This window comes from Rutilus rutilus (genome assembly GCF_951802725.1).
Source record: "Rutilus rutilus genome assembly, chromosome: 7".
In the NCBI taxonomy this organism is placed as follows: Eukaryota; Metazoa; Chordata; class Actinopteri; order Cypriniformes; family Leuciscidae; genus Rutilus; species Rutilus rutilus.
The window spans coordinates 19,028,764-19,052,749 of record NC_140221.1 but is presented as its reverse complement, the minus strand read 5'-3'; the positions used below and the strand labels follow the sequence as shown (position 1 = coordinate 19,052,749).

The window sequence follows — 23,986 nt, the reverse complement described above, 5'->3', positions numbered from 1 at the left end:
CTGATACACTCCCCTTTTCAAGCAGACGGGCCTCTCGTGGGAAATCCAGCACTAACACAATGGATAGAGACTGCCTTTTGTTGAGTCTCTCAGCTATGGGCTACTTCTTCTCTCGAGTCTGTAGGCTGAACAGACCACTCCCCTCGGTTCCTATTCCCCTTCTCGCACACAATTAACTTGAACCTTTTTCACACTTATCCATACTAGAATGTGTTTCTAATATGTCACTTCAGAGAGTTGGAAATCAGAAATGATGTACGCTGGCTCTCAACATGGGATGCTGGTGTGTCCCCACCAGGCTTAAAAACAGCTAGTTAAGCTACCAGCCTAAAACGGCTAAAACACCTGTTGGAAATTCATACTAGTCTAAGCTGGTCTTTTCAACTCCTTCCTCAACCCATAGTTAATGAACTCATGGTGAAGATTTTTAATTCTGGCTCCAAATCCTCTGAATAGTAACAACATGATGTTCATCCAAAACAAACTCTAAGGAAGAGCTCCCGACAGGTCAAACTGAGGGGATTTACATGAAGTTTATCCGTATAACTCCCCAGTCTCTATTGGCTGGCTGAGTGATTTTCCCTTTTTCAGGGATGTTCAACACTAAATTTGAAATTAGACTTGAACTTGACATTTTACATACTTTACATGTACCCATATCACATACAATAACTATGGCAGCTGACAGGTCACCACTATGTCTTCAACATTCAAATGGATATTTGATATTTCCTTAACATTCATTTGATATTTCCTTAATATATAAATATATTAAGGGGTCTTGCATCAGCCTGAAGGGGTTTATTCTGAGAGAACAACCGACTGGATGTACATTATCCCACTTATTACATGGCTACTACACATAAGTAAATAACTAGACACAAAATATTTATATATTTATGAATTTATTAAAATATTGAGTCGAAATATTTGATTAGGTCTTTAAACGCAAAGTTTCCGCGGAGAGAGCAGTTGCTAGCGCTGCAAGTTCAAACTAGATGGACATTTAAGTGATACGGTACAGTCATACCACTTATTACACACATCATTTTGCCACATAAATAATTATGGTGAGGAGAGATATTGATTTGAGATGAAATTGTTTTAAATTTAAAACTTTAAATCTTATATCTTAAATTTTAAATCTTATAATCCAACAGAGTACAAAACAATAGTTGCAAAATGGCAGCAGCTGCGTTTTAATGAAACAAGAGAGAGCGAGTCCATGATACTGGATGACAATTAAACAACTGTACACAAAATATTGATTTGACTGAGTTTTCATATTTTATTAGCTCACCAGACGCAAAACTTCCACGAAGAAAAAACGTTCCTAGCAAGCATATAGCGCTGCTGACTTCAGTAACCCGGATGGGCCGGTGTTATCTGTTTTCAGTGGTTGTTATCGGGGAATAACTTAACGCTGGGTGGTGCGATTGACCAAACAGAATCAAGTATTACACATAGTCGTGTAATAATATTATATAATAGAACAAAACCCAATTACCAAATAAACAAAGCTGCAATATTCCATACAACTGCATGTCAACTACACTGATGGGACAATGTCTCAGTGTTAGTCTACACTGAAAACAAGATTTGTATATCTTAAGATAAGTTTACATACCCTGATCTGCCCTTTTCCAGTCATGCTTTAAGAGAAGATTTCTCTCACTCCCCTCATCTTTCATTCCCTTGCCCTATTCTTTGCTTTCAGCTCCCATTTGTGTCACAATAAAGTTGTTATGCATGACAGTTTGGTAAGCAGAATAGGTACTGCCCGAGCCTGCTGTGTGGCTACAAAGTGGGCCCATTCTCTTCGGCCGGGCTCAGTTACGGGGCCCTGGGCAGTGGGACAAGGACAACATTGCTGGGACATTCCCAGACTGACGGAAACAATTAGACTCAAAACCACAGTGAATCTTGGATCCCCTTGTCCTTTAAGCGAGGACATCTTGATACAGTCCAACTCTCAGTGAACCAAGTATCTTCTACAGTTGAATGGGGATCTAACCAAAGACACAGGTGTGCACAAATTGAAGGCTTATTTCACTTGGTGCTTAAAGAGATTGTTCACCCAAAAATGAAAAATTTGTCATCATTTAATCACCCTCATGACTGACTTTCTTGTGTAGAACACAGAAGAAGAATGTTGGTAACCAAATTGTTTTGGTGACCATTGACTTCCATTGTACAGACAAAACCAGTGGATTATTCTGATAATCTTGATATTACAAATATAGGCTTTGAAAATTAAGTCAGTTTAGGTTCTTTGAAGTACCAGTACACAGATGGTTATCTGAAGAACAATAGAGGTTCTCAACTGATATCAGGCTGCAAAACATGTTTGCAATATTTGCTTTTAAAAGAGTGCCTTTTCCAATGCTTATGAATAACATATAGAGAGGGATTTATCTTTGTAAGGTAAAAGTAAAAAGGGTTTTACTCTGTAAAAGTAAGAAGAGTGTTTCTTTGCAGGGATGGAGGCTTGTCGTCAAATTGAAAGAGGGCAGGGACAATGCAACGCAAATCTAAAAGGCCTCCAATCCACAAGGACTCGCACAGCAACCATGGGAATGAAGGCTACTGGGGTTCAAGGTCAATGCTAGAATAGAGGCCTGCAGATGCATTGTCTGATTTGCCCTCACACATTCCTCACACACATATGCAAACATACACACCACTACCAACAGAAGTCATCAGCACCCCCACTAGCACAGGTCTGTTTGTGTGTGACACAAAACCAACAAAAGCAGCAGTTCCGCCTGTGTGTACGTGCGTGTGTGTGGGCGCATTCACATGTGCATACTCACTCGTCCTATAGAACCAACAGCTGTACACATACACAGAGGATAAATTTCCCACAGCTTTGTTTGTCCGTCCAGACAAGCTTGGAGCTAGCTGGCCAGCTAGCTGTGAGAAATGATCTAAGACCTAGTGAAAAGAAAGACTCTGGCCAAAGCTGAGGAGAGAGTCTGTGATTAGCTCCTTTGTTGGAGGTCTTTTGAGCTTCATTGGCTCCAAAGAAAGAGCGTCTAATGAATCCATCCAAGCTTGGCCCAAACTTTGTGTGGACGACAAACTAAGTTATGGTGGTCTCCCGGTGCACCGCCGCACAGCATAATGATACAGAACGTTTGCACATATGGTCCCCTGATTTCAGGACCCCATGTAAGCACTTTCTCATAAACGGTCATCCGTTCGCTCCAAGACACCAGGGGCACTGAGCCAGGAGGACGAGTTTACAAGGCCTAGTGTGATTGAAATTCGCTTGAAAGTCTTTACCTCTGTACGTCTGTATGAAAATGCTTATATTTTGCAGTTGTTTGTTTGATCATTCGTTCATTACAAAATATACTGTTAAAGTTTAAGTGTCTTTTTAAGTTGAACCTGGTTTTTAGAATGCAGAGTCATGCGAGTGGAACGGTCGAAACGTCCTTTTAACACGTTTGTAACACAACAATGCAAAAGCAGTGCAGTGGAATACAACAACAGGCCCTGTGTAAACAGCCCCTTAGTAATGTTTTGCTGTAATGACAGCAGCCCTCGGGATTCATTAACTGATGATCATGTTTTCCAGCATGATTTGAGAATGATCCAAAGAGCTTCTTGAGCTTCAATAGAAGCAAGAACTTCCTCCGAAGTTTGTGAAATGTATTGATTAGTGACCTAGAAATAGTGCATAATATTAAAGATATCAGTTTGTTTTATTTTCTGTTCATTCCCAAGTTTAAATTAGATTTTTTAAAATTATCTCAGGTGTATTTATTTGATCAAACATACAGTAAAAACAAGAAAAAAATCTTATTGACTCCAAACATCTGAACAGTACATAATGAGTAAACATGCCTTAAACCATATTATATGTTGCAGTTCTTTATTAAGTTACCAGCCACTGTCAAATGTTCCATTTATATGCTAAAGTCAATTTGTACTTGTATTTGGCAATTGGCGAGTGTTAATATTGGACCCAGCAAATTATTAGATTTAGACTATTAGAAGGTATTCACTAGAACATGTCTATGGGAATGAGAGACAGACGTTTATGTATTTTACTTATTTTTACATAAAAACTCTTTTGATTGTTGCATTGAAGCAGTGCAAGAGATCTCATATTTTATCACAGCACATGCCATTTTCTTAAATAACAACCTCGGAGAAAAGAGGGAAAAGTGCACTGACACGGGGTATTCCTCAGTTGCAGTGAGGGGCTGCACGCACCCCCCACCCTTTCGCTTCTCAGCGGCACCCACAGAAGGCAGAAAGGCTTTCTGACATTGCCCTACATTCAGCTGACTGATCCCACACACACAGTCTTCTGTCACAAATAATCATTACAGCCGCACACCCTCTTTCTCTCCCACTGTATTAAATATTGAAGATTTCAACTTTCAACTGGGAGCATGTTCAAGCACCCTCCCATCAAAACACAGAGACATGCACACACACACGCACACACATGCACACACACACACACACACACACACACGCATTGCCCTAGCTGCAATACAAACCACCTCTATTAGAGTGTCAATCGCATTCAGATCTTTCCTTTCTTGCCAGCGCTGACTGTCAGAATATATGGAAGCCCTACATCCTCAGACGTGACTGTGCCCACGCCCATCCATCCATCCCCACACATTTATATGCTTTCTTTCTTTCCGTTTCCCTTTGTTCCTCTCAACACATCAAGGTGCCCTGCATTTCTTCCTAATGTTGGCTAATGCTTTCGAAAGAATACCACCCGAGTGCTGCTGCCCGCCTCTGTTGCGAGTACCCATGTCACCGGATCGTCATTAATTATTCCCTTACTTACAACATGCTGTTGCCACGGTAATGTGCCATTAAGGGAGAACCAAGCGAATGGCAGTCTCTATGCAAATGAGGCTGCCACAAAGACCCTGGGCGCGGATTTGCAAATCGGAGGATGCTGCGATGGACACACTCTGTATTAGAATTGAATAAAGGGACGATAATGTACCTGGGCTTCCTTTTTAAACACAACGAGTGCAGGAAGGAGCAGAGAAGGAGGGTTTGGAGGAAGCACCTGGCATTTTAGAAAATACAGGGGTGTGTGTGTGTGTGTGTGTGTGGTATTTGACAGTCATTTGAGGGACGAGTTGGCAGGGACCATCAGATTAACAGCAGATGCCTCTAAAGTCTTCGATTTAGTTGTAACTCACATGTAAAATAAAGAGGTTTGAAATACATTTAGAATATGTCCTTGTCGTCCTGACGAGTTTGCTGGGATTGCGGTGCCGCCGGTAGTGGACATAGTCACGCACAGCTTTAGATAATAATCAGAAAATAATTTTTGCCTGTGATGTCTCAAAATGAGAAGAGTAAAAGTATGTGGGAAGGGGAGAATGAGAAATGCAAAGATGAAGATTTGTGCCCCGCTGAACATTATGCTGTTTTAGCATGTAAACCCTGAGCCAATCAAAAATGATGTTCTTGAAGCATTTAGGGATGGCAGACCAAATCAGCATGAAATCACAAGGCTGCATTACTTACACACTGTAATATTATAAATAAACCATATTCACGTTAAAAAAAAAACCATAAAATAAGCCAACAAATGCTGCAATATGCAATATGAAATGTGCAATATTTGATTGACATCCAAATGGTCTCTACACTGTTAATGAGAGCAATATTAAAAATCATATTAATCACACATTTTAGTATTACTATAATGGGCAAATTACACATTAAATTCAAAAAAGAAATTCACTTACTGAAATGCATTTACTGCACAATTCTTATTTTAAAGGAAAAGCCAGTTCACTGTGGAACAAATATTGTTTAAGCTTTTTACAAATATTATATAAGCTTTACAATTTAAAGTCATCAGTTTCACTCATAATTTCCCATCAGAGTGATCAGTGATGGATCGACTGATGCCGCTCAAGTAGGAATTCCAGACGGAAGTCATCGCAGGTTGCCGGAGAGAGAGAACTGTCCCCTGCCTTTTGGATACAGATTGCAGCCATTATCAGGACAATTTCCCAGGTGGAGAAAAGCATCAGAGGAGTCTGGGATAACGTTGAATAAGAATCACAGATGGGGATGTGTTTGTTGGGGTGGGGTGGTGGGATCTTCAATTTTATATGCAATTGTCATTGTCTGCTGCAGACTTTCCCTTTCTGCAACTTTTATTTCGTAAAAGCCATCACTGCCAGGATCCGAAACAGGTCATTGGGTGCCTTCACAATTTAGAGGGCATTCTTGTGTGTTACTTCTAATATGTGACATATGATTTAACAAATCCACAGATGGAGAGGAAATTCCAGGTATCAGACATATCTGATATAAAGTAAATAGAGTACAGAGAGTAAGAGGAAATAACAACAAAACAAGCTCAGAGGGGGTTTGATGACACATACAAATCTGTCGTTGTGTTTCTTCACACATTCTTTACACTAAGCTATATTTTTCTAAGGTATAGTTTGTGCCTTTGACAATCATGTATGGACGTTCTACCTCTCTCTGTCTCTCTTTCTTTATCTCTCTCACAAACACACACACACACACACACACAAATGGGCAAACACTGTCACTTGCTGCTGAGAGTCCAATCAAGCATTTGAATGCAGTGACACATTCTGTTTTTTTGGAAATGACAACATTTATTCATCAGGGAGAGAGAAATTTCATTCAAAGACCCCACACTGCTCTGCCAGGGTCGGTCTGGCCCTGTTAATTGATTGCTTCTCACTAACAAGGCTGTAAAGTCCTCCATTGTGCACCTCTTCCTCTATGCTAATGAAGTCCAAACACAACACGCTCTTTCTTTCGTTTCCTCTCCGCATCCCCCTTCCTCTCTCCAATAGGAGGTTTTGATGTGAAGATGCTATGACAGGCTTGCTCTCTTTCTCTCTCTGCAGCTGGCACGAAAGATGTGATAGGAGCCAGGACCAGGAAGCAGTAATGGGATCATGGGAGAGTGATTGCAAACACATACACACCTCCAAGTTTCCCCTCACACTCCCCCTAATGAGGGGTAAAGGGACAATATCGTCATTGTTCCCCCCATGTTTGGGAACCTCGGGCCAAGAACAATTGCTGTTTACCCAAGCAGTAGCGAAAGTCCTCGCTGTGTCCGTTAATTAATCGGAGGGCTCCTGATTAAGTCTGCTCTAAACACCCAACTCAAAACTACCTTTCACATCTAGCCATTAGAGATGAGGGATTATCGGTAGCGCTTCCTGCCGCTTTCATTTAGTTTTTACACCATCCACCGTTTCTATTCCTATTTGTAGCGCACGCACGCACACACACCTGTACTCTCATTGTCTATGTAAGAGCACTCATTTCCTTGATTTATCAGCAAAATACAAAGGCTGAGGCTGAAATACAAAAGTGAAAAAGGGATAAATTCTAAAATTAATAAATAAATAAACCAGCAGTAATAATAATAAAATGTATTACTATTATTACTAATACTAATTATTATTAATGTCAATTTTGCTATGACATTTTTTTGTGTGAATTTGTAAGGTCGGAAAATAGCAATAATTATCATATAATTAATACATAAGTAAATGTACATGTTTTTATTGAAATTGCATTCAGAGCAATTCAATGCCATTACAAAAGATGTGGAAGTCCCACCGTAACATCTTCTCCATGCACATTTGCATTGGTGAAGTCACCCTCTCGTTTACCATCATATATCTCGATGCTACAATCGATAAGCAAAGCACCATCATGAATATGTGCAATTAGGCAGGGCTGGTGAGATTTTTCCGACGTATGGGATGTGACATTTGTAGGGCAGAAGCACAGATCAGCATAAGCGAGAGTGACAAATGCCTAATCCCTTCCTCCACATTTCAACATTTTTCAGGTCTATCGGAATACGCTCTTACATACACACACCTACACCGCATATTCACACATTTGAATTCCCGGATCAACACGCCTCAGCTGCGGTCATACGGTGTCATGGATATGAACAACACCACCAGAGCAAGAACAAGAGGAGACTTCTTAATGGATCGTGAAGATTTGTCAGAGTGCATGTGCTCTGTATACCAAGGCCGTTCTGTATGGAAATCACACCATTTTTGAAACAGTTTGTGTGACAGAGTGAGTCTCAAGGATAATCAATTTGTGAGTTATTGAGAGGAAAAAACATACAATGCATATACAGTTATATTCACACACCACAAAGAAAAAAAGCTAAATGATAGACAAAACCATCCTTGGAGCTTTTTCCCTAAAGCCATGTGAATCCAGTGAAAATAGATTATGTGTTCACTATACTTTTAGCTGTCAAATCACTGGCAATCCTCGCCAATTCATCACATACCTACTTCAGTTGAAGTCTGCAACCAGGCATTTTACATGAAAACATGCAAAAGAAAATTCTATTTTATTTCTCAAAAGTAAGCAATAGAATATTGCCAGGAAATTACTGTTCGCTGCAGTGCACTTAAATAAATATATATTAGGAAATGGCCACATATGACTACATAAATATGCGCTTTATACACGTATATCTCAATCACACACACACTCTCAGGCTGACTGGTTTTATTCAGGTGTGGGTGTTTAATTTAGCTGAGAGACGTCTGTGAACCCTATAATACGGTTCAGGTCTGAATCCTCTTGGAAAATCATCAACCCATAATCCTTTACATTGTGTCGCATTCAAATGAGGCGCTGGAACTCCCACTAACGCAGTGTAGCAGCGACGGTTAATTTACACGCACACATACACTGAAACAGAAATTGTTACAACCCCCACACACATACTGTATATAGTAACAAAATATGAGTAAAACACACACACACACGTAACGTGGCACATTGCACGAGCTCCTCCTTGCAAACCTCTTCCCCCAACTAGCTACCACACACATCATGTCTCACACACACACACACGGCGCATGGCGAGGCGTCGCTCACACCACCCAGGAAATTAACTTGACATTTTATGGCGACCACAGAGGGAAAAAAATATGGAAGGAATGAAGAAAAAAAACAAAGCGTACCAAAGGCACAGATAACATAAACCCTCTCCCGAGCCTCGCCATCATATTCGCCAGGATTTTCACCGATCTGCAATGCAGACGGCACGGGGTGGCCACAGAAAATGAGCTTTTCCGTCCTCGCCCGCCTTCCTCCGGAGACGACGGCTGTCTCTCTCTCTCACTCTTTCTCTCCCTCGACAAATGCTTCCTGTCTATTTTCATATCCAATTCAGTTGGTCCCATTGGCACGGTTCTGCCTGATGTGAGGTTAACAAAATGAAATAAATAGAAACGGGACAATCTCACCTCAGTCTAAGCTCCCAATTAAAATGATACAGCCGCCCATGTCAGAGAACGAGGGCGCGTTGAAATGGGGAAGGAGAGTTGCTTTGTGGCCGCTTGGATTTATTTTTTCGTATATGCGGGTGCATGCTGGACGGAGCCATATTGTCATTGCGACTCTTCCTGCATGCACACACACACACTTTTCTTTTCTTTGACACAATAAATCTCTGCTAAAGCATTGCTATAGCACAAAATAGCAAAAAAAAAAAAAAACGTTTTATATTTGCATCCTCGCACATGACGTACATATGAAAGTGTGTTTCTAAGAGGTGCAACGGCTTAAAGCCGTTGGGCCAGCGTTCGCTGTCATAACCTCAAAGAAAAGATTCAAACACACCCTTGCATAAAGAGTCCAAATTAATGTATCTCAGGATGCTGAGTGCATGGACACACACACACACACACACACACACACACAGACACACACACACACGTGCTTGTCTGATTTCGGTGCATCTCTCTGTGGCTGGGTCCTGCTCTATTAGACATGCAGGAATGTTAACATCATTATGCATTATTCTGAGTGTCTGTCTGTGCCTTCACACCCCCCTCCTCTCTCTCTTTCTCTCTCTCTCCATTCGCCATATTGTGTCTGAGGAGAGGCCCAGACATGTGTGTGCCACAGACTAACGCAGTATTGTGTCTCCTGTCTGGGGATGGGCATTATTTTAACGGCCTTTCATGTGCTGGTGCACACAAATCACTGATCTTTTCGGAAATGGAAGAAGTGGCAAACACACCCATACGGACAACCACACCCACTCACACACGTACAGAAATTGTATTAATGCTCCACAGATGCCTTGCAAATAACGCCCAGGTTAGGTTGCCGCATATCTAAACAAAAGCACAACGTGTGCATGCGATATAACCTACAAAAACTGTAAGAAAGAAAGAAAGAAAGAAAGAAAGAAAGAAAGAAAGAAAGAAAGAAAGAAAGAAAGAAAGAAAGAAAGAAAGAAAGAAAGAAAGAAAGAAAGAAAGAAAGAAAGAAAGAAAGAAAGAAAGAAAATAATATTGAATTGCTAAATGGCGCCGAGCGGCTAAAGTGATATTACTGTCAAGAGAGTGTTTACTTATTATGCAGCTTCATACAAAATGTAATCAGTTGTGACTATCATCAAGTCCCATTTTCAGACTGTTAATGGGGAGGGGCCGTTATATTTGCAAAATATCTCTTTGGCAATAATGAAAAGCCATTGAGACACTTATAAAATGTCATTAATTCTGATCAAGCTGAAGCACTGACCTCATTTTTTTCTTTTTAACCCAATATTTTATTATGCTGAAAAAAGGCATTTTGAAATTCCACAGCCTAGATTTTAGGGGAAGAAATAAATGATTTATTAATAATTTCTTCAATGAAATCTCTGTACCTCTATTTTCATCCTAATAACGAATGGTCTCGGGTTACGTTATCTAACACCTCTATGGATTATGCAAACTTATTTTATTGATATATTTTATAGTTAAATTGTCTGAAAATGCTACAGTGATATTTTATCATAATTTCTAAAGCATTGTGGTAAAAAAAAAAAAGAACAACACAACGGTGAAGTAGGTGATGAAGGTAGCAATAAGCAAAACTTATAGCTGACAGCAACTCTCAGGTGATAAAGCGGATCCTTGTTTAAGATAAAACCATCTCTCGTGGGTGTGTGGGCGCAGTAGAATATATGTAGATTGAATAAAAAACAGGTTGGAGTGTTTATGCAAAGCATTTAAATTAATATGCATGATTTTTTTGTGTCTTTTAACCTCAAATCTGGCATTCCGGAGAAATTCGTAAAAAATTGTGCCCTGAGAATATATGTATGTAAACATTCGGTGTATTTGCAGTGAAACTAGACTATAGCCTTTCCTCTGCCTCCCCTCTCAACTCCTCCCTCTTGCTGCTTGAAATCTGCATACATTTGCATGTCATTACCATGCGCATATTCTTTGTTCTGAGAGGGAAAGGAGGATGCGGTTTACAACCGCGTCGCACACCTCTGTTATGCGATCCGCTTGAAGATGCTTGTATATTTAATGAATGCAAAAATGCTTCATCATCTGTTGTCACGAAAGGCTAACTAGCTTTTTAAAATTGAGACCCCCCCCCACCCACCCCCCAAAAAAAGATTTTTTAAAAATGGTTATATAACAAACTGAGTGCTGTAAATTGTGGAATGTGGGGATTGTTGAATAAAATATTAAATTACTTTTCAAATGTAAAATATTTCTATTATTAATAAGACCTAAATCATTCAATGACATGCATGAATGTTTATTTTCAAAAACTACACCCGGCTATAGTGAAATGCACTTAAATTGCGTCCGAAGCGGATTTAATTTTACGACACCATATGCATTCAAACGTGTCACATAAAACACAGCGATACAGGACGTTTGATAAACAGCAGAAGCATGGGCTGGCATGCTGTAAACTGACATCTATTGTCCTTGTGGGCTCTTCGCTTTGTGCCGCAGCCAACTGTAATCATGCAAACGCAGGCGCCAGACTTCATTAGCTCCTCAGGGCCAACGCTAATCACACCACAGCAAGGCACAAGAGAGGAGGGGTCACAGAGTATGCAGAAAACAGCTGGGCATTGCCTGCGTGCTGCTGATATACATGTATAGTGTACTGATAGCATGCATGCTAGCACTGACTGCTTTTTTTTCTAGTGTTTTTCTTATATCTGCAAACTTTGCTAGTCAGCTTTCCAGGTATGCAAATTCACAGTTTATAAAGTGAAATGTTAAAATATGTAGTGGCTGGCTTTGAACCCTGCTTTGCTGGTCACCAGCATACGGTATGTTTTGATTGTTGGGACCAGCATGGGTTGCTGGTTTGCTGGTCACCAGGAGTGCTAGTGGAGCAGCTACACCAGCTCAGTATTGTTTGAGAATGGTATGACTATGCTGGTCCACCAGCTAGACCAGCACTATACAGGTTCTAACCAGACTGGACCAACATGGATTTCATGCTGGTTCACGTTGGAATTTTCAGCAGGGAAGACATTTTATAATGTAATGAAAAAGACTGGAAAGTAAAGGTGCATCTGAAAAAGTAAGATAATAAAGTGCACGCTGTTAATGTTTAAGTGCGTATTAAAGACTGTCTGTTCTGCCAGAAATGATGAGAATCAAGACTTCTTGAGGAGAGCATGCTATGTTGCAACTATACAAATCTGTCAGGTAAAATAACACCAATAATTGTACAAATATATTTATGGGCTGATGCAGCCAGATTTGTATTTGTTTTTACATTTGGATTCATCGGTGAACTCACCTCATGTTGGTTTATCATTTGATAACATTGATGCCAGGTCCCACATGCTCAATTCAAGTGGGTCAAGTAACGGTCACATTTTCCTGCAGCCCTGCAACACAAAAAAAAAGAAAAAAGGAAATTTTGAAAATCACTAAACATTCTCAATTTGTTTTACAGCGATTCGAGCAAATTTCCACCTGTTTTGATGACATAAATGAAGTAAGAATGTGCCATAAACGATGGTTCATGTGGTTTAATATTTAGCAAACAGTTCACTGAAAAAAAACGATAAATGCCAAATTGGACACAAAAAAATAACATTATACAACTGTGAAATATGTTGTGAAGTGAGTCTGTGTGAGGGAATTGCTACAGCATAGTTATGCTATAGGTGTATGTGAGTGAGTGAGTGTGTGTGTGTGTGTGTGTGTGTGTGTGTGTGTGTGTGTGTGTGTGTGTGTGTGTGTGTGTGTGTGTGTGTGTGTTTGTTCTACTGGTATTCTCTACATTATTCTCTACACCAAATGTCCCCACAAGAATAGTATACTACCAGTAAAATTTGACCTTGTGGGGACAGTTTTTTGGGTCCCCAATAGGAAAAGAGCTTACAAATCATACTAAGTGATGTTTTTTGAAAATGTAAAAATGCAGAAAGTTTTCTGTGATGAGTAGGCTTAGGGATAGGGTTAGTGTAAGGGGATGTAATATACAGTGTGTACTTTAAAAATCATTATGTCTATGGAAAGTCCCCATGGAACATAGAAACCCAATGTGTGTGTGTGTGTGTGTGTGTGTGTGTGTGTGTGTGCGTTTGATTTATATTACATTGTGGGAACCAAATGTCCCCACAAGGATAGTAAAACCTGAGATCACCTCCATTGTGGGGACCAGCCAGCGGTCCCCATGAGGGGAATGGGTAAATAAACATACTAAATTGTATTTTTTTGAAAATGTAAAAATGCAGAAAGTTTTCTGTGATGGGTAGGTTTAGGGGTAGGGTTAGTGTAAGGGGACAGAACATACAGTTTGTACTGTATAAAAACCATTAAGTCTATGGAGAGTCCCCACAAAGATAGTGAACCAGACATGTGTGTGTGTGTGTGTGTGTGTGTGTGTGTGTGTACAGGTATATGTGATTTATGAGGACAGAAATGTGTATAATGACATGGGTATTACAACGTAAACATAGATTATGAGGACACTTCCTGTCCTAGTAAACCATATGGCTTAAAAACACACTAAACTGTTCTTTTGAAATTCAAAAAAATGCTGAACATTTTCTGTGATGGTTTTTAGTGTAAGGGGATAGAAGATACAGTTTGTACAGTAAAAAACAAATAAAAATAAATATCAGTACGTCTATGTAGAGTCCCCCTAAACCACATATTCAAGAATGTGCGCGTGTGTGTTAGTCCAGTACTGTGATGTTGCTGTGTCTATGGCATATGTGAATATGTGTTCATTTGAATGATAGTGAAGGAGGACAGCGTTAAAGCCAGGATGAAATCAAGTCTGCCCTCCACAGCTGTATAGGATATGATCTTTGGATGTCCAGAAAGACACTCTGCCCATGAGTTGCTGCAGCTGGTGTAACCAGCATTGCAGTTACCTTGAGGGGGTTCACCACTGGTGACTTTTCAGATGAAATGACTTTCTTTTTTTCAAACCATCCCTGTGTATGGGAGAATACTGGCAGAGGCTGCCTGTCACCTCAAAGTATGTCTCTGGCCAGCAGAGCCCGAGATCTCTGCAACTATGCATTCCCTAGTGAAACACACACACACACACACACACACACACAACTGCTCTGCTCTACTGTCGCACTGATCCAGAGCATAACATTATATTTATTTTTGCACATATTTAAGCATATACATTCTTGTGTGCGAACAGCTCTGTAGTTTGCAGATGCTGAAAGCTTAACATGAAGCTTTTGAATGGTTTTCTGATATGTGTAGCAAGAAGTAAACATGCAAAGTAACACATCGGCTACAGATACTGCCGGAGGGCTGCAGCTTTTCAAGCCAAATGTGTATATTTATCCATCAGTAGCTGTAGATTTTATGCAATTGAAATGCGTAATATGCATTTTTAGCATATATTCCTTAGCCTGAGAGATAACCGTTTAGCTCAATTAAAAGATTGTTGTTTTTTATTATACTACAACACATTAAGGAAGACTCCCCTGAACCTATAGGTTTCAAAAAAGCTTCTTTTTTTTTTGTAAACCTGTGCAGTGTGTGTTATCTCCAGAAACTCTCAAAGAGCGGTGTAGGGCCATGTCCACATAAAGGTAGTATTCTCCTGACACATGTCAGAGGCAGAGTGACAGCTGTCAGCTTTTATTAAGCCTCTGTGTTCGTATGGCTTGAGCTTTTGACTTAGTCACTGCTGCTACAATGCACAATGCATTTTTTTCACATGGGCTAATAATATTTTATTACATTTTCTGTCGGTACCTATGAGTAACAGTGGTTTTTGAGACTTTTAATCCCATCTCATTATATGCCTTTACAAGACTTAAAAGATGTTTATTAGCACATAAAAAAATAAAGACCTCTCACATCATAGACCCTTAGAGGACTTAGATGTTAATTATAGCATTACAATATCTCATGGTTCAATCACATGATTAATAGCTGACCGTTGTTTGGCTATTATATTCTATGAGTCAGTCTTGACAGCTTATGTGCTGAAAAGCAAATGTATAAGGCAAAAACAAAAAGCAAATTCCAATCAGAAAATAGAAATTTATTTAAAAAGAAAAAAGAAAAAGCACATCAATCATTGCTTTCGCAAAATACAATACAATAAAAGAAATGACAGTATTTTGTTTCATTTGTGAGGATGTTATCTCTTGGATCCCCAAATGTTGTAGTTTCTGTATACAATAACAAAATATAAGCTTCAAATCGATCACATAATAGCACATTTCATGTAAAGGAAAGTTACTGTATATATACATTTTGAATATCACAAGCTGTTGTTTTTTAAAGCATTTTGAAAACGAACACCTTCTGGTTCTAGCGAGCAGATAGCAAAATTAAGCCGAGCAGCTACGCTAAAAAGCTAAGAGTCTCTATGTGCTTGTATCGCCTGCAGTACAGGGAAACCAAGGTCCATTTTAGCGCTTGATGTTGGCAGTGTTTGAGTCGTCCCCATCCCCCACACCCCCTCTCTCCACACCCTCAGCGTCTGCACTCACTGGATCCCTCTGCCAACACCTCAGTCCTGACAATCAGTGGCTACTGGACTATATATGAAGGCCGACTGCTCTAGCATGGAGCCAGGTATGATTCCCCAGCTGACAGTCTGCATCACATCTGATGGCTGAGAAGCAAGAGCTCTCTCTTTCTCTCTCTAACACACACACACCCATAGCCGTATATGGATCATGACCAGCTACAAACAAAAACACTTAGGAACGATCATGCATACAGGCGTTCACAAACACAGTCCATTCTAGTGTTTGGTTAAATACGTCTATGGGGAAAAACTCAGGATATTTTTGTGGTTGTACAGACAATCTAGATGTTCTAGACACTGTTTACACCCACCATTAAGATATGTTTTGGTCAATCTAATCACAAGTGGACAACGCTAAATATAGCTGTAAAACAGGGCCTAAAATGTTTTAAGCTTGACCACTTTCGACCACTTCCAGAGGTAGATGAAACCACATTAAACTGGATTGCTTTTATAGTGTAGATGTTCAGGTAGTCGAATGCGTTCGAACAGCCAAAAATACCCAATATGTGAGCATTGAGGGACTTGTTGTGAGAATTGGCACAGCAAAACAACTGCATTGTACCAAAACACACAGGTTATGGTCGAAATTCAGTATTCGGCACTCCAGCAAAAGTGATATAGTGATAAAATAAGAGGGGAGTGTCTCCAGGAAACCTGAATGGAAGTAGTTACAGGAGATGAATTTGAAACGCATCCTAATAACAGATGGAAACAGGACCTTAGAGTCTCAAACGACATTTCAATAAAAAAAAAAATAAAAAAAACATCAGTCCAGCTGTGGATAATGCTTTGTTCGGCCATGTGGCACAAAACGGTTGAGACTATGTGAATGATTGTTGCCTATTGTCTTTATTGTTGTCCTTTTTTCGTCTACGCCACCAACATTTACTCTTTCTAATCTCATTTCTCAACACGTTTAGTACAGGAGATACTCTCGTTTACTCCCATTAACCACTGACAGGCTGAATCTAAAACATGCAGGAATTTAATTAAATTCGGCCGGCTCTCATAACGGCGGTCTAGAAGTGTGGGGGGGGTTGAGGTGGAGGTAGGTTGCACACATCAGGTATAAGTGTGTATGTGTGGGTGGGTGCGAGAGGGAGGGAGTTTTGCTGACACCTCTGTTGCCCACTTTCACGCTAATTAACACTTCTCAGATATACCCGCTGACGGTAGTCTACATGACAGGCTCAAGAGGACATTTGCGCGGACCTTTCGTCTCTGAACAATCCGAGCAGATAAAGGTGCGCGCAATACTCTCAACAAAAGTGTGTGCGGGAGTATAATATATACACATGCACAAATACCTAACTGACAGCAACAAATGCACATGAAACAGATCTTCACTGATGCCGCCTCATTATACCACCCCATCTGTAGAAGTCATGCAGTAACTCTACCCGAACCAGGATAACACAGGACCATGGCGGTGTGATTCATGTAACTGTCCGTTCTCCATGAGAATGCCTCACTGCCACTCGGCACTATAATATCATGTCTTTTTGATACTTTCCTCCACACTAAATTCAAAGGACTCTAAAGAAGCCCATCACTCTATGACACCCGATGTCAGTCCTGCTGATGGATGCACGTAGCACATTGACATAATCTTAGCTTGGCCTTCTATTATTAGTATTTATTTTATCCCGTTGGATGGTTGATCACCATAAATGGGAAGCGCTATATTCTCTAAGTAAACCTATATCTAATTTCAGATTGAATATATTTGCAGGTGGAACACGCATGTGGCATTATGCAAGGCTGCTATGCCAGCGTTCTATATGTTTTTGTGCTTCTATAAGGGGGTGATATACAAAAGAGGTAAGCATTAAGAGTCATTTCTAGCACTCCTGCCTCGGCAGTGCCAAGAGGACGCGCGGAGATGAAAGGTAATGCAAATGGAAGTGTCATATAGCGAGTTCCATTCCAGACAGCCACCTTTGAAATAATTAAGACCGTGGAATGGAGTGGAGCCCGAGTGAGGAATAGCTATTCCTCTGAGTGACTCCTTCTAAAGACAGCAAGCAACCAGGCACAACACTGCTGTGCAAATGTTACGACAGAATCTCGATTCAAATGATTGTTAAATTTGCCAAAAGGGCATTTTAATGTTAATTCGATGATTAAAAACTTTAATCTCCGTCAAAGGGGCGCCATTTTATATTGTGACCTTTTTACAATAATCGAGATGGTCATTAAATGAAATCACATTCAACACAATCATATTGAAACATGTCAAAATGTGTTAAATGCACAGGAATTGGCTTTCTTTTAACATTAGCCAAGGGCCACAATTCCACATAAAGTAGCAACTAAATATTCATCCGGAATTTTCTACTTGCACACGGCTAAAGATGAATACAAAGTGGGTGAAATGTGAATGATTCCATGCTGTGTTGGAATATGGCGCATGTGTTGTGCCGGATAAGTACATGGCTTGCCACAAGCAATTCACATATGTAGCTGACAATAATGGGGCGGGTTTATGCATGCAAATGGGTTTCTTGAGTCGCATCTTGCCAGCGACGCTAGCTAATTTCCTAATTGGAGAGCGTGATTATGCGAACGCGGTGGCACCTTATTGGAACATGCGAGGTGGGCTTGTAATCAAGCGCGTGCCAGCGGACATTTTAGGTCTATCCTTTTCGCATGCTCACCACTGCTAAATTCTTTAAGATGGTGGCACCTTGAAGGAAATGCTACTGCGCTGACGGAGCCCAGCCCACCTCCTCCCTACCCAGAGTCTGCAATGCGATTCTGGGAAGATTGTGGGGCACCCTTCGCCTACCCCACCTGCATGATAAATTTTTAATTCCCACGTTACTAATAAGGATATTAAGCAGAGAGTCTGGAGCTTCCGCATATATGCATGAGTCCGCATGCATTAAATTTGCATAGAATCAAGCGATTCAAATGTAAGTATGCGAACATGCAGCACTTCACTGTGCAACATTACTCGCATGTATGACAAATGCTGTCTTTGGATTGTAACCCATGTTTTTAGCCACACACACACACACACACACTGCTCTGCTCAGATTTTCTGAAAAATGAGTTGGTACAAATCTAATTATTCTGATTTAATCCAAACTGATTATTACGGTCAAAGTGCTAATGGTTTTTCTGCACACAAACCCGCTATATAGCTGTGTTTTAACCGCATTATTCACTCCTGAAAGATTTCTAAAATATATCGATATATTCCTTTCAATATATTATTTTAAAATTAAAATATACTATATAAAATAGTAAAAATGATCATTTATGAGTAATGTAACATTTAAATACATTACTTTTATGTAAATCATATTGTCAAACTTCTCACTGACATGACATGCATCATTTAGGCTCTTTCATCTGTTTTGAGGGGTATTTGAGACGCAGTTATTGACTTATTTATAGCTCTAAGAATTTGCATAATCTAAATTCAGCAGAGAACAAACATGCTCAGTCAAACTGCAAATGCATGTAGTGTCATCGCTGTTATTGTACAGATTACTTCTGGCTTAGAGGAAAAATATTACTCAATCTTGTACCATTTTATATCTGTCATTATCATGCAATGGAATATTTACAATTACACACATTACCAGGAACTATACTAAATGAATTATAATACCCAATGATGGATTTTGGACAAAAACAACAGTAGTGTTTCACAACAGATCAAATCAATAATTCAACCATTTAAAAAAAAAAAAAAAAAACCTCACACTGAACTGGTTTGGAAGTTAAGGTCAAGATAGGTCAAACTACTAAATGTGGTGTTCAATAGTGAAATATTGACATTTGCAATTACTCATTTTACTAAGGGTTATATGTAACATATCAAAAGAAAACATTTTGACTTTTTTCAAATCACTGTACAGCTTCTAAATCTTAACACTGAAGTAAATTTGCTCCATGAATCATGCTGCGGGGTTGTTCTTTTTTAACTAACATTTTGGCACTAGATCTGTCTGCTTTGAGATGTCAACGAGCTGTGCATTGACTCTGATAAATCAAGATTTCAGTGTGAGGTACCAGATTGTTTCTGCAACCTTGAAAGAGTGATGTACACAATTACACACAAATACCACGGCAAATAAGAATGCAAGCAGACATGCACACATACACTTTCGAGTGGCTTCTTAATACCATCACAGTTCCACAAACACATACACAAAGGTACATTCAAGTGGAAGAATCTTCCACTCACTAATACACAAAAACACACACATATATGGAACCTGTCCTGCTTTTGCACATTGCCATCATACGCATGTGAGATCACCCCCTTGTTGCCACAGCGACTCCAACCAGCGGGAACAATATTGTTCATGTGACCTGGTCGAGAAGAGGCGGGTCTACAGGATGCTCTGTGCCAACATGTATCTGCTTGTTTAACATCTCAGCACATTTTAAGGCACATTATTCCTTTAGTTTGAAGGAAGTAAACTTACACATGAACTTAGTGACTTAGCTTAGTGAATCGCTTTTTAAGAAATCAGTGGTGAGAAAGCAAGCTGCACTTGGTCCCATTACAACACTGTAAAAATGATCAATATGAGGCATGTGCAACTAAATGTCACTATGTATCAATCTAAAATATTATTTGTGGGACATACAAACTGAGAAGTAAACCTGAAAATCAATCAATAAAAATCTAGCTAAGCAGATCTGAAATGTACAGAAGACTCCATCTATCTATCTACATCTATCTATCTATCTATCTATCTATCTATCTATCTATCTATCTATCTATCTATCTATCTATCTATCTATCTATCTATCTATCTATCTATCTATCTATCTATCTATTATCTTCACACTATTACAAAAATCTAATCAAATTCAGTTTCTTGTTTCTTGCCCCACCTTGGTTGAATACATCTAGTTAAAGATGCTATTTACAACTGCATACGCAATTATTTTCCCCTCAAAATGCGTTTATCAAAGTGAAGAGAGAGCCTGGACTATTTGTTTGTAACAATCTAAGCATGGAACTGAGAAAACAAGTTAAAAACTAAACAGGCTAAGCATCCAATGATTAAGTATATTTTAAATTAGAGGACAACAAAATGTATTCCAGGAAATAAGCAGAAATGACAAACCATGTCAATTCACCAAATGCTAACAGTTCAGCGAGCACAGTATTAAAGACGACTGTGCAGAAGCGCTGCAGTTTGTGACAGAGAACAGGCGGAGGTTGTGGAGTAGCCAAAAATATGAAGATTGCTTGCCCAATGAATACTGATAAGCTACCATGGTCACCATGGTTATAGTATTCAGCCAATTACAAGACAGCAATATGCCTCCACTGTCTAACACACACACACACACACACACACACAATAGCAAACGGCTCATTCATAGAGCTGCAGGCAGCCGGCCTACTACATAAAAATTCATATTCAAAAGGAACATTGGAGTTCACCTCAATCCAGGTCCTAAATCGTGGAAACAGGCTGAATATTTAGTTCAACCTCTGAGCGAGTACACTTTTGTGTTTTTTTGCTCATTTCCATAAAACAAGATTTCTTTCTTTTTTTTTCTTTTTTTTTTAAATCAAGATATCTTGCAGGAGTAAATCCTCACAAAAAATAAATGATAAAAATAAATAATAATAAATACAATATCCATGATGTATTTTTTATGTTATAAGTTAGAGCGCTGGCTTATGTAGCGCTTTCTTCTTTATAGTAGGCTATTACTAATTTTCTTTAAAAAAAAAAAAAACCTGACCCATTTCTATCACTCAAAGCATGTGGTATAGCTGTAATGAAAGGTGATCTCAAATGATTTGCAAACATTCAGAACGACATTCAACCTTTCAACAGTACACATTAAATTGCAATGCGGACATTTTGAATAGATTGACTGTCAAGTCCTGGTGCATACAAAGCCAGCGCTGGATATGTAAAACGAGAGGACACATAACATTATCATAAGAGGAATTATGATGCGTTTGACTGGTGAGCTAAAAACAAAGTCTATGATTTTGTGAGACGCTAAAATTAAACCTAACCCACCCCTCCCCAAAGAAACAGAAAAAATGTGTCAAATTAACTTAGCCTTACAAAAAAAAACAGCCTTTTGTTTTTCACACACCTTTGTTGTGTGACAATGCATTTACACAGTAGATTCTGGTAATTGCCTGTCAATATATATATTGGTAACAATTAATGCCCTGCTATAACAAGTATTCACAGACAAGAGTCTATAATAAAAATTACTTGTCAGGCATTTAAACAAAGGTGTATATATTTTTCCCTCTTGCAATAGGCCTATATTTAATGCACATTTATATCTTATCCAATTTATCCCATTTATCTGTAACATCATAATAAAAATAATAAAAAAAACTAAACTATACATATAGTAATTATAAAAACAATACATTTTAATGCATGCATTTCTTTATTTTATAATCGTTCTTGGCTAAATATTAAAACTAACTATTTAGTTTCAAATGTGTTTAAAGCTATTTCTTATATCAGCCATTTTAATAACATTACAATTCCACTGTGTTAACAATGTTACTGAAATGATCCTTTATGAGAGATTATGTGTTAAGGTTAAATAATTTGGTCAGTGTTAGGCCTCTAAAAATATCTAATTTAATCTTCAACTAACTTGCATTAGGCCTACCTTATTTTTTAACCGACCCTGAATAAATTCATAATAGAGTTGACCTATATTAAAAGTATATGCTGCCAAGAATAAATACAGTAGGCCCATAATAAGAGGGCGTTAAGCCAGAGAGAAAAAAAAAAAAAAAAAACTCACACATGCCAAGTTCAAATACAAGCGCTTTGAGGACAATAGTGGTGATGTCATGTTTTAACGCGGTCTGCAGCAAAGCTATGCTTCAAAACTTCAAGCTCAATACGCCACTTCTTTTACATACACACGCCTTATTCCCACACTTATTCAGCTCAGCAGAGGCAGCGTATATAGCTATGATGCCTGTGAGATATTCACAGCCGTTAGACTACTGTTCCTGCTTTGGGGCCCGCGTCTGCTGAGGCTGGGAACGGTCGCCACTTTCTAAAGGGATGCAGATGAGTCGGGTGCACTTGACATCTTTTCATGACCCATGTCGCCCCCAGCCCCCCCCAGCCCGCCGGCGCTGTCTGTCATATTCTGGATAGGGCCGTGGCATTGCCACTTGCCCTCGAGCGTGGGAATGGGAGCGTCCAGTCGTTCACATCTACTGCGCTCCGTTTAACGGAATCAATTAAGGAGGACCGACCCCCTCGCTCCCCATGTGCCCACCCCTTTTCATTTTTGTCAGCTCTCTCTATATGTCCTAATTATTTCTGTTTGGGATGCCAGCGCCGTTTCCTGGCCAAAGGCGACCGAGCTGAAATAAATAGTGAGCACGTGGGTTCCTCTCTCTTCACGTGTCAATTTTCAGTAAATTGGTGAGAGCATATAAACTCGAATATTATTAATTTAATCCCTGCACGTCAATTAATTTATTCCGTTGCGTAAAACAATACTTCCTTAGGGAAAAACGAAGCTGACTTTTTTGGTTTGCATTTTTTTTTTGCGCGCGAGCGATGAATAAAAAAAGCACATCCTACTTTTCAAAGCAACATAATAGGCTATTAAATGAAGCCTAAAAAATAAATAATAAAAACCCAAATTCTGTCTGACATTGTGTGTAGCTATCAGCTCTCCAAAGGTATTGACACATATAATACACCCTAACACATTTTCTTTTTGTAGCCTAAATGTATATCTTCGTGTCATTAGGCATCCAGAGTTTTCGATGATCCAGGAGGCAGTTTTTACTTTCGGTTATCTAGCTTTATGAAGTGCAAAATACTCATACAGCTAGATAACCAAAGATAACAACTCGCTTCCAATTCCACAACAGTAATCCCCGGATACCTCCGTGTCTTGTGTAAGAATAAATCCAAGTGGAGAAGTTGCTAAAAACACAATACAAACAGGCACGGGACTTCACAATTGTCATTTGTAGTTCTTAAAAAGTAGGTGCGCTCGCAAGAAAAATAAATGACAGTTTCTTCACAGGGTAATGAGAATCAAAACGGAAGCTATAATCCATTTGACATCGGAGCAGTTAACGTTAAAACAATATGAGAGTTGGAGTGAGGGAGCCTGTCGAATAAGAAGCAGTCATCCTCGCACAGGCCATCATTTGCATTGC

At 39.4% G+C, this 23,986-nt stretch overlaps 1 long non-coding RNA gene across 4 annotated transcripts in view; it reads right to left on the bottom strand.

The window, feature by feature from the left end:
- Window positions 1-23,986, bottom strand: part of LOC311293247 — a 41,594-nt gene that overhangs the window by 10,546 nt on the left and 7,062 nt on the right. For all 4 annotated transcript variants that reach the window (XR_014627909.1, XR_014627910.1, XR_014627911.1 and 1 more), the window contains one exon: window positions 12,598-12,688. This is a non-coding gene — a long non-coding RNA (uncharacterized lncRNA). The remainder of the gene's footprint in view (window positions 1-12,597; window positions 12,689-23,986) is intronic.